The sequence below is a fragment of the Dendrobates tinctorius genome, unplaced genomic scaffold, assembly GCF_039654945.1.
Source record: "Dendrobates tinctorius isolate UK_male_01 unplaced genomic scaffold, ASM3965494v1 ptg000063l, whole genome shotgun sequence".
NCBI lineage: Eukaryota > Metazoa > Chordata > Amphibia > Anura > Dendrobatidae > Dendrobates > Dendrobates tinctorius.
Window position 1 is genome coordinate 18,399,655 of NW_027361731.1, and position 12,515 is coordinate 18,412,169.

Sequence of the window (12,515 nt, forward strand, 5' to 3'; positions counted from 1 at the left end):
GTTTCTCTATACCTTCTGTGCACAATTCATTATTGATACCCTACTTTACGTGATGTGTTTGTTGGATGAGCTCACTTGGGAAGAATAAACATCTTGATGCAGAAATGAGCACACTTTTTTGAAATGACCATAATGCTAAGAACAAAGATCATTTTCCCCCCTCTGCATTTGGCTGCGTGCGGGCACCAGGCAGCATAATAACACTGTTAACCTGCAGACTGACCGCATATCTGCAGGTTAATAACGTTATTTCTGGTGACGAGTTCCCTTTAACCCCTTCACAACATGCGCCGTACAGTACGTCGTATGTTGTGTCTCCCCCTTTGATTTGGGCTCACCGCCGAAGCCCACATCTTTTCCTGTTTTGAACAGATGACATGTGCCCGCAACTGCCACGGGTGGAATTGTGATCCACCCGCAGCTATTAACCAGCTAAATGCCTCTGTCAAACTCTGACAGCGGCATCTAACAAGCGCTTCCTGCCATTGTTGACCCCCGTCACGTGATCGCGGGTCACCGATGGGTTGGCATGACAACCAGAGGTCTACAGGAGACCTCTATGGTTGTCACTGCCAGCTTGCTGCGAGCGCTGCCCAGTGGTCGGCGCTCATAGCAAGTGAGAAATTCTGCTACATACAGACAATCTGATCATCGCCTGTATGTAGCCGAGCAGATCGGGTTATTTCAGCTTCTAGTCTCCCGTGGAGACTATTGAAGCATGCCAAAAGTTTAAAAAAAAATTTAAATATTAAAAATAAAAATATAAAATGGTGCATTTTTTTATTTATTTATTTTAACAGACTTTGTTGTTTTTTTTTTCACTACTTAAATAAAAAAGAACCTAGATATGTTTGGTGTCTATGAACTCATAATGACCTGGAGAATCATAATGGCAGGGCAGTTTTAGCATTTGGTGAACATGGTAAAAATAAAATTAAAAAAACTTTGTGGAATTACGCTTTTTTTTTTGCAATTTCACCACAATTGGAATTTTTTTCCCATTTTTTGGAGTACACAATATGGTAAAACCAATGGTGTTCAAAAGTACAACTTTTCCTGCAAAAAAACAAGCCCTAAAATGGCCATATAGATGGGAAAATAAAAAAGTTATTGCTCTGGGAAGAAGAGGAGTGAAAATCAGAAATGCAAAAATTAAAAAGGGTAAGATCTTGAATGGGTTAACAAATGTACCAATAAAAATGCTCGCAATTCGTGCGTAGAACTGGTTCAGTAGCTTGTCCTGGTATATGCTCCCCTAGTACTGGTATATGCTCCTCCAGCCTGGTATTTGTCCCCCATCCTATTTATATACTCCCCCGTCCTATTATATGCTCCCCTATCCTGAATGCGCTGCTGTTCTATATATATATACACACACACACACACACACACACACACACACACACACACACACACACACACACACACATATATATATATATAAAAAAACAATCAACCTTTCCCCTGCTACGCGTTGTCTATGTTAAGTATTTTTAAAAAATGGCGCCGGAGTCAGTGCATGGTCATACCGTACTATCCGGCGCCATTTTGTTTAAGACACTGTGTGCGAATTTGTCTTCACTAAAATAGGGCTGGAGATTGCGCCATGTACAGGAGCTGACTCTTGCCCAACACTCCTCTTCCAGCCTCTCCGGAGGGTTTAGTCCTCACGTATTCAGTCAGCGCCTACGCATAACACAATCTCCGGTGCGGCACTCCTCCTACATCCTCGTCATCCTCCCTGTCACACTGTGCAGGCGCATTCTATACCAGCTTTGGACAGAAGGACGCATTCAACGCTACATTATAGATAGTCATGTCTGAAAGCAAATTTTGGCAAAGTGCCAACAATTTTGTCTGGCCTGACGATATTTATGTCTGTGTTTCATATGTATTGCAACCATGTGCCACATCAGTACCACACGTACCTGCGCCTGGGAATCAGCGGTACGGTTTGCGCTGATCCCTGATGCCGGGTCTTGAAGACAGCTCACATCATTGTCCTCTGCTCTGTCTGCGATCAGCGGGAGCAGAGGACAATGTTGAGAGTTGTATTCAGAGCCCGCTGTGTACTATTAACAATAAAATAAAAAAAAATCACATTATAGTCTCATTAAGGGCTCATACTCGTCTGCGAGGAAAATGTGCGAGTGCAATCCGATTAAAAAATCAGACCGCACTCTGATCAGTGTTATTCTATGAGCATGCTGCAACTGTCCTTGTATTTCGGACAAGACTCGCCAATGCAAGTCAGTGGGTGCGAGAAAAAAAATCGCACAGCACTTGGACCATGCGAGTGCCATCCAATTTTTTGGAAGTGCATTGAGCAGCAGGGTGGTGTACTGGTAAAAGGGGGAAAAAAAATCTTTTAAATCTTCTGCCTGAGCGAGTGTGAACGAGCTTAGTGTGTCCTGAGAGTAAGTGCGAACTGTGGTAAGTGTGTGACTTGAGATTGTGACTTTGGATTCAGGGAGTTTCCAAGTGAGGTATTACTTGTTACATGTTACAGAACCTCTCAGCACCCAGAATATGTTGTGCAGTTATATGTATTTATAATAGGTTCTATGTGAGATGCATGTCCCTAATGCATCAGCCCACTGGCTGCGCCCCTGGGCAGAGGGGACACGATATTCTCCTTTTGTCCGCCCTCCCCCCACCTTTGTAATTCCCACAGTAAACATCGGCAGGCTCCGGCCACCTGCGGCTTTTGTAATGCATGTCTGGCCTGCCGCTTTTCTATTGGCCTGCCCTCTGTATCTGTGTGATATATTCTGTGTCCTGTGAGTAAAGTGTTGTCAGACTGGAAATACGTGGAGAAGCAGTGATCTTTTATATGCGCCCATGTAACCAAGGAATTCCAGCCAGCGTCATTCATTCAGACTCCAGCCAACACAGAGCGGACCTCCGAAAACACGGGGTGGTACTGAAAGAGGTACCCCAGCTTGGGTAGACCCCGTTACACTGGTGGCAGACAGCGGGATTTGATACCCCTTCTACAGGAGGAAAGGAATGAATGGAAAACAACTACCAGAAGTTAAAGAGGACTACATTAGAAGATCTGGTGGAAGCCCGAGGGTTGATCGCCAGCAACAAAATAAAAGCGGATTTGATAGCAGCCATCATGGAACACGACAGTACAGCGCCCCCAAATGTGAATGTGGAGGAGACCGAATTCCACAGGGAGGTAAAGAACAGACTGGCGTTCTATGGCCTAAACCCTGCAGTAGAGATCATACGAGAGGTGATGGCTGATGTGCGTACTGATCTGAAGGAAAAGATGGCCGTGCGGACCAGGATAGAGCTAGTCAAAATGGAGATGGCAGAGCGGACCAAAGTGGAGCTGGCCAAGATGGAGATGGCAGAGCGGAGAGAGGAGAGTCAGCGAGCAGGGGGAGCTCTGGCCTTCGACCAGGTACCTTCAACATTAAGCCACAAAAAGATCCAGTATAATGCCTTCCAACAGTTGGGGGAGGCAGAGGAAGACATTGATGGCTTTCTGCAGGACTTTGAGCGGCAGTGTGCCCTTCATCAAGTGAAGCCGGAGGAACGGGTTCAGATTCTGGCCAGCAAGCTGACAGGCCGGGCAGCGAACGCCTATCGCACGGTACCTGATGAGGACTGTATAGACTATGAGCGGATCAAAGAAGTGATCTTGGCCCGGTATGCGCTGACACCATAGGCCTACCGCCAAAAGTTCCGCGGACTTATAAAACGCCGCCGCACTCTGCATTCTGTTCAGCCGGTGGGGGATGGGACCCCTATGATTTTGCCCCTGATGAACCCTCAATGACTAGGAGGGGGAAACGCGTCGGGCGTTTACGGCACATCAATGGCTGATAAGTATTTGTTTTGATTGTCAGACCAACTTTGCTCTGTGAATGTGCATCATGCTGTTTTCTATGGCTATTGATGGCCATTGTGTTTGATGGTACATTGTTTCTGGTGCCATGATTTGCCATGGAAATCATTTAACTTTGTTTGCAATGAGCTTTCTGATGGACTATTAGGTCCTTTATTTATGAATTGTCTTTTTTGCATTGTTGGTTTGCAATTATATGGCTGAAGTGTTGCTGCTAATGCTGATGGTTATTGAGCCTGTTATTGTAGACTTTTTTAGGCAATATTACTGATATACTGTATGACCCTCTGCAGTAGACGTATTTTTCATTACGAGATAAGATTTATGAACTACAGGGACTATAGTTTTTTCTGCAGCATATGTATTTTTAAGTACGAGAAGTTATTCATAGCTGCATTATTCAATTTTCCTTGAGCCTTTTTTGACTACGAGATAAATTTATAGCACTTCAGCACTTTCCTTCTATAAGGACATATTTATGTCTACCCATTAGGGTTTTTTTCGGGTATAATTGTTTGTGTGTGTGTATACTGTGTATCCCTTTTTTTGTTTTGCTAGGGTGATATAGGGTTTTTAGGGCTACCGACGTTGAGCGGGGGCGCCATATCATCATCAACTAGGGTGCCAACCTCCGCGGCTAGGAAGGGACACATTAGGGTTTACTAGGGAGAGGTTCCCCCCTTCCTTTGATAGTGATTTTCAGGTATTCTATATCTGGTCACTAATCTAAACCCATTATCACCTGGCACTTAGGTTTTCTATATCTAGGGGTCTTTTTCCTCATACACACAGCAGCAAGTAAGTCTATACAAGCGCATGGTGGAACAGCCATGCGCGCCTTTTATAGCAGCCGGGACCTTCCGCAAGCTTCCAGATCTCTGAGATGGACCAATGAGATCTGGAGCGGGACCTGAGCACATGACTCCCGATCTCCAATGGGAGATCGTCCCATGAGCATGCTCAGTAGTAGGACAGAAGGACTTAGCCTTAGGAGAGATTTGCTGCAAGGCAATCTCCTCTGCAATCTCCTCTACAGTATATAAACAGCAGGAGACTGTAGAATGTGAGGGTCTGGATCCCTGCGGAGTAAACGCAGAAATCCGATGCCCAACAGGGGGGCACAGCTAGTGAACCGGATTCTACAGGGCCAATGGGAACCCTCAATGAGTACAGCATCCTCCAATTTAAAAGAACTGGCAGCTGTAAGGCGAGCATTTCTTCAGGCGAAAGAAAAAATCTAAGTCAAATATGTTGCAATTTTATCCGACAACAGTACGGCCATAGCCTACATAAACCGGCAAGGGGGTACACGGTCAACATTGCTGATGGCAGAATCCAAAAAATTGTTCATATGGGCAGAGAACAATCTTCTGTCCCTGACGAGGACACATTTGAAAGGGACAGACAATCTTCTGGCCGACTACTTAAGCCGGCATGTATTACACCAGTGGGAGTGGTCCCTAAATCTGGAGATATTTGGTAAGGTTTGTGCCATCTGGGGCACACCAGAAGTGGACCTTTTTGCCACAAGGAGGAATCGGAACGTAAACAGGTTCTACTCTCTAAACCCAAGAGAAAACCCAGAAGGGGTGGATGCACTGCGCTGAGAATTTCGCCTAGCTTATGCATTTCCCCCGATTCCGTTAATCCCAATAGTCCTGAAAAAGATTCGGGAAGACAGGGCACGAGTAGTCCTTATCACGTCCTTCTGGCCAAAAAGAGCGTGGTTCACATGGCTCAGACGCATATCTATCTCGGACCCATGGATCCTCCCAGATATCCCGAATCTAGTTCACCATGGCCCAGTACTACATCCTCAAGTGCACAGACTCCATCTCACCGCATAGAACTTGAGAGGGTACTACTTTTAGCAAAATGATTCTCAGGCCCCTTGGTGACCACCCTGCTCGCTAGCAGGAAAAATGTAACCTCAGTCAAGTACCAGAAAATTTGGGAAAGGTTCCTGGAGTTCTCAGGCCGACAGTTATCTGAAACAAGCCAGGAAGTTCCAAAGAAGGAGATCCAGGAATTCCTCCAAAAAGGGCTAGAAAGAGGGTTGTCCACAAGCACCCTAAAGGTGCAAGTATCTGCCCTGGGTGCGTTGTTTGACCAAAAAGTTTCCGATCACCCTTGGGTCTATAGGTTCATTCGAGCCTCTTTCACAACCAGACCCTCGAAATTACTGACTAAGGTAGCTCCCTGGGATCTAAATTTAGTATTAAATGCCCTAACATCTCCTCCTTTCGAGCCTATTGCTTCCATTTCGGTAAAGGCATTAACATTGAAAACAGTACTCCTGGTTGCCCTGACTTCAGCTCGATGTGAGCTGCAAGCTATCTCTGTAAATCCCCCATACACTACCTTTCTGGATGACAGACTAATCATAAAAACTTACCCAGCCTTCCTCCCGAAGGTCAATTCCAAATTTCACAGGGACCAGGAAATAATTTTGCCCTCGTTTTGTGCCAACCCAAAATCCCAGGGAGAGCAAACCTTTCATTGTCTAGATGTCAGATGTTGCCTACTTCAATATATAGAGGTCTCAAAATCATGGTGACAGTCTTCAGCCCTTTTTGTCTCCTTCCAGGGGACAAACAGGGGAAAAAAAAAAGCTTCAAAATCAACCATTGCATGATGGCTACATATGGCTATTTCACTGGCTTACTCTTCCTCAGGTCAGACTCCCCCACTGGGTGTAACGGCTCACTCTACAAGGGCCATAGCCACGTCCTGGGCCGAAAGGGCAAATGCAACTGTAGAACAGATTTGCAAAGCAGCAGTATGATCTTCACCATCCACTTTTTTACATCACTATAGGCTAGATCTAGGGCTCTCGAATCTTGCCTTTGGGAGAAAGGTGTTATCTGCTGTTGTCCCACCCTAGGAGTCTCTTCTATTTCTTCCTCATGTGCGGTGCTGTCATGGGGAAGTGAAAAAATAATTACTTACCGGTAACTTGATTTTCCAGAGCCATGACAGCACCGCATCGATTCCCGGCCTAACTTGGTGATGGTTGTGTGATGCACAAATATATGTATATATGAGAAGAAATTTTATATATATATATATATATATATATGTAATATATCAAAAGAAGGTGGATAAAAGTGACTTAATGAAATAAAAATACCTGTCAACTAATGAGGCGTTACCTTGCATTCTCTGAAACAAACTGAGGAGAGAGGTGCCACCCCCTTCTTTTATCTCTGCTGCAGGTTTCCTGTTCCTGGGGGCGGATGCCTTCTCATGTGCTGTGCTCATGTGCGGTGCTGTCATGGCTCTGGAAAATCAAATTATGGGTAAGTAATTATCATTTTTCCTCAGCGTACCATCCAGAAAGCAACGGACAAATGGAACGCACCAACCAGTCGCTGGAACAGATTTTTCGTTGTTTGACTTCTACCCTGCAAAGCGACTGATCTGATGCCTTACTGTTGGCAGAATTCGCCTTTAACAATCAGGTAAACCAATCCACCGGTAGGTCACCATTTTTATTAATTATGGGTTAAACCCTCATTTTGGTGAATTCTCATGTATTGATTCTAGTTGTCTGGGGGTAGAGGACGGGGCCAATTGTCTCAAGGATCTTTGGTCTAAGGTTCGACAAAATATTTCCAGGGCTCAGGAAAAATATAAATGTTTTGCTGTGCTTGTGCCTGTGCTTTATGCCTGTGCTTCTTTATGTCTATCTGGTTCTGATTTGGATGTGTCCCGGTTACAAGTTTTGCCTGCCCCTTTTGTACTGTGCTGCTCTTTCTGTGTATGATCCTTTGGCTACGTCCTGACTACCCTCTGTGTTATGAATGGGTCACCGAGGAGGAGAGCAGGCCTAAGCTAAGCCACAGAACACCAGAGAGGTTGGTAACTAAGTGGATTGCAGACCCTTGAACCTATCCACACAACTAGCAGTAGCCGTGGAGCGTAACTACGATGATCCTAGACGCCTCCGCACAGTCGGAGAGCTAACTACGCTTAAAGCAAGAAAGGGGAAATCTAAACTGCCCCAGAGTAGACCCCAAAGGAATAGATAGCCCCCAAACATATATTGTCGGTGAGACAAGATGAAAACACAAATGCAGGTAGAAAAATAGACTGAGCAAATGATGGGGTCCACACTGACTAGACAGGACAGGAAAGGATAGACACTGTCTGCAATCATGCAAAAAAACCCTGCAAAATGTCCAACACGTCTGATGCAAAAAACCCTGCAGTCACACGACTTCGCCTCCCACTATATCAGCACTCTGGTAGATTCTGAAAGCAGAGCAAATAGAGACCAATCTAACGGGGCAAAACAAACTGGCACAAGCAGCAACATATGGGCGGTGATTCAGCACAGCCCCAGCCGGGGCTGGCTGACCCACACAAAGCAGGGATAGACAGAGCCAGAACCAATGCAAACAGAAAAGCAAATGAATCACTTAGCTGGAGAATGCAGGGACAGAGCTGGATACGTCAGACCTCAGGAGGAAAGGCAGCAAAAAAAATCACCAGCAGGGATAGAGGGCATCGGCTGTCTTAAATCCCAATCTGAAGCCCCAGATCTCCAATCGTCCTCCTCCTCATCAGGTGGCAAGCCTCGTTCAATCAAATCAGCTCCATTACCTCCAGTAACCACCAGAGGAAGCCCAGAAAGAGAACCTGCAACCCCTCTGTCAAACCGACCAGCTCCACTACATTCAGCAATAACCAGAGGTAGGCCAGAAAGCGAATTCACAACACCTCTGCCTGCTTCTCTTGTACTGCGCTGCCCTCTCTGTATATGATCCATTGGCTATGTCCTGACTATCCAATCTGTCTAATCCTTTGGTACTGTCGTGCTATCTCGTGCTTTGATCCCGGCCTGATCTAGTTTACGTCCCTGTCTAAGCCCCTTGGTAACTTTGTCCCATAGTTACCCTTCTAGGAGTTTTCCTTCAGCTCCTAGCTCTCTGGAGCTTAAGCCACGCCCCCAACAGTCAGGTGATTCAGGTCCTGTTTGTCTGAAGCACGCATCTTCACCGCTGCTGCCCCACTCTACAGGTATCTCTGAGCACAGTGTTGTGAGTTCATTTTCCCCTTCATTACTGAGGCCCGAGGAACTCCCTCTTCTGGTAAAGAAAGGTAGTGAGCCTGATTATCAAACACCTGAGGCTGATGATGATGACTGGCTGAGTGGAGTTACTGACTGGATATAAGGCTGCCGACGCCCTTCTGCCCTGCGGGTGATTTTCTCTGTGGGATCCTTGGAGACCAGTCTGAATTAATGCTCCTGTAAAGCTAAGTTTGCTGCTCGGCCTTTTGCTTTGGTGCTTTGACTTTGTTTTGCTTTGTTTTTCTGGATTTCTGCCATTCCCTGCTGGGGTATGCTGAATTCATTTAGCTCTGTCTTCTGAAAATACCTGAGTGCTGATTTAGTTTTTGAAGCCTAGCTGCTTCAGGGCCTTTTTCATATCAGCTTGTTGGCTTTTGTCTTTGATAGGGTTTTGGCAGATTGCAGACAGCAGCCTTCCTGTCCTTTCCTATCTAGGTAGTTTTGGGCCCCGTCTTTGCTCAGTCTATCTTTCTGTCTGTGTTAGTATTTTCATCTTGCTTCACCGTCATTATATGTTGGGGGCTGCCTATTGCTTTGGGGTCTGCTCTGGGGCAGTTTAGATTTCCCCTTTCTTTCTTTAGGCCTATGTAATTCTCCGGCTGTGATCGAGGGGTCTAGGGCATCGTAGGAACCCCCCACGGCTACTGCTAGTTGTGCTAATAGGTTCAGGGGTCTGCAATCTGATAGTTGCCAACTTCTCTGGTTTTCTGGACTTAGCTTGTATTTCTGCTTTTGCCTCCTACGGTGACTCATTCATAACAGAATCACCCGCCATACCGCAGATTCTAGGGTAGTCAATAGCAGGAAAGAATTGTAAAAAAAAAAAAAAGTGTGTATATTTTTTCCTCTATATCTCTGAGGCCGTAGGGGGAATTTTTTTTTTCTCTCTCAATGGAGATAAAGCAATTGTCTGATCGTGTGGAGCAGCTCGCTGCGGAAGTGTGGGGAATTTCCGCCTACCTTGCTCATTCACATGCTGCTGAACCAAAGATTCCCACACCTGATGTATTTTTTGGGGATCGGTCTAAATTTTTGAATTTCAAAAATAATTGTAAATTATTTTTTGCCTTGAAGCCTAACTCGTCAGGGAGCTCCGCGCAGCATGTTAAAATTGTCATCTCTTTGCTGCGTGGCGATCCCCAGGATTGCAGGATTGGGCGTTTTCTTTGAAACCAGATGATCCTATTCTGACTAATGTGAACACATTCTTTCAAGCTTTGGGGTTGTTGTATGATGAACCTAATGCCATTGATCAGGCTGAAAAGACCCTGCTGGCATTGAGCCAGGGTCGTGATTCTGCAGAATTGTACTGTCAAAAATTCCGAAAGTGGGCAGTACTTACTACCTGGAATGATAATGCCTTGGCTGCTCTCTTTCGGAAGGGGTTGTCAGAAGCCGTAAAAGATACTATGGTGGGATTTCCTGTTCCCTCTGGTCTTGACGATTCTATGTCATTAGCCATTCAGGTTGATCGGCGTTTGCGCGAACGCAAAGCTGCACAAGAGGTGTTGCCACCTGTTGAACAAATGTCTGAACCAATGCAATGTGATAGTTTTTTCCAGAGAGCAGCGTCAGGAGTTCAGAAGGCGTAATAAGTTGTGTTTTTTCTGTGGAGATGCCTCGCATATTATTTCTGTCTGTCCTAAACGAGAGAAACGCTTTGCACACACGTTTTCTGTTGGGGGTGTTCAACCTAAGTTTCTTCTGGCTATTACTCTGATCTGCTCCCTGTCCACATTTTCCGCCAAGGCTTTTGTGGATTCGGGAGCAGCCCTAAACCTAATGGACTTGGATTTTGCTAAACGTTGTGGATTTCCGATGACACCTCTGCAGACGCCTATCCCTTTTAGGGGGATTGATGCTACTCCTTTGGCTAAAAATAAACCCCAATTTTGGACCCAGGTGGTAATGCGGGTCGCCCCAGACCATCAAGAAAATTGCAGATTTTTGGTGTTGCATAATCTGCATGATACTATTGTTCTGGGGTTTCCCTGGTTACAGATTCATAATCCAGTTTTGGATTGGAAATCTGTGTCTGTGGTGAGTTGGGGTTGTCGGTGTGCCCTTAGTGAGGCTCCGGTGTTTTCCACCTCTCCTCAGTCGCATGATGTTCCTGATTATTTGGCGGACTTTTATGATGTATTTAGTGAGAATGAGTCTGCGTCTCTGCCTCCTCATAGGAGTTATGACTGTGCAATTGAACTGAGCCCGGGGTGTAAATTTCCCAAGGGTCGGCTCTTCAATTTATCTGTACCCGAGCACGAGGCTATGCGATCCTATATTAAGGAGGCATTGGAGAAGGGTCATATTAGACCATCCTCGTCACCCTTAGGTGCTGGTTTGTTTTTTTTGTAGCCAAAAAGGATGGGTCATTAAGACCTTGTATTGATTATCGTGCCCTCAACAAAATTACTATTAAATATCAGTATCCGTTACTCCTGATTTCTGATCTATTCTCCAGAGTTAAAGGTGCTTGCTGGTTTACCAAGCTTGACCTCAGGGGGGCGTATAATCTTATTCGCATTAAGCATGGGGATGAATGGAAGACGGCGTTTAATACTCCGGAGGGACATTTTGAGTACCTGGTGATGCCTTTTGGGCTCACTAATGCCCCTTCTGTCTTCCAGTGCTTCATGAACGATATTTTCCGAGATTTTGTCGATAAATTTTTGATTATCTATCTGGATATTTTGATCTTCTCCAAGGATTGGGATTCTCATGTGGAACATATTCGGACTGTGTTCCGGATCTTGAGGGAGAATTCCCTGTATGTCAAAGGATCTAAATGCCTTTTTGGAGTACAGAGGATTTCTTTTTTGGGATTTATTTTGTCCCCATCAACTATTGAAATGGACCCGGCCAAGGTACAGGCCATTCACGATTGGGTTCAGCCCACTTCTTTGAAGGCCCTCCAGAAGTTTTTGGGTTTTGCTAATTTTTATCGGAAATTTATAGCAAAATTTTCTAGTATTGCCAAGCCATTGACTGATTTGACTAAAAAGGGTGCTGATGTGTTAAATTGGTCTCCGGAGGCTGTTTCTTCCTTTCAGGAGCTGAAGCGAAGATTCACCTCCGCCCCGGTTTTGCGGCAACCTGATGTCTCACTTCCATTCCAGGTAGAGGTGGATGCTTCTGAGATTGGTGCAGGAGCTGTTTTGTCCCAAAAGGATCCTGTAACATCTAAAATGAATCCCTGTGCTTTCTTTTCCCGAAAGTTCTCTCCATCTGAACGTAACTATGATGTGGGGAATAGGGAACTGTTGGCCATGAAATAGGCATTTGAGGAGTGGAGACATTGGTTGGAGGGAGCTAAGCATCAAGTCGTGGTCCTCACTGACCACAAGAATTTGATTTACCTAGAGTCGGCTAAGCGCTTGAACCCTAGACAGGCTAGGTGGGCCTTGTTTTTTACACGTTTTGATTTTGTGGTTTCTTTTCTTCCTGGAACAAAGAATGTCAAGGCAGACGCCCTCTCTAGGAGCTTCTTTGCTGATTCTCCTGTGGTGACCAAGCCTGCTACCATCTTAGGCGAAGGGGTAGTTCTTTCTGCCATCTCGCCCGATTTGAGACGTGCTCTGGAAG

General features: G+C 45.5%; 1 protein-coding gene across 1 annotated transcript in view; it reads left to right on the forward strand.

Moving 5' to 3' along the window:
• The window catches only part of LOC141093967 (uncharacterized), a 744,741-nt gene that overhangs the window by 718,591 nt on the left and 13,635 nt on the right, over nucleotides 1-12,515 (forward strand). The window lies entirely within an intron of this gene.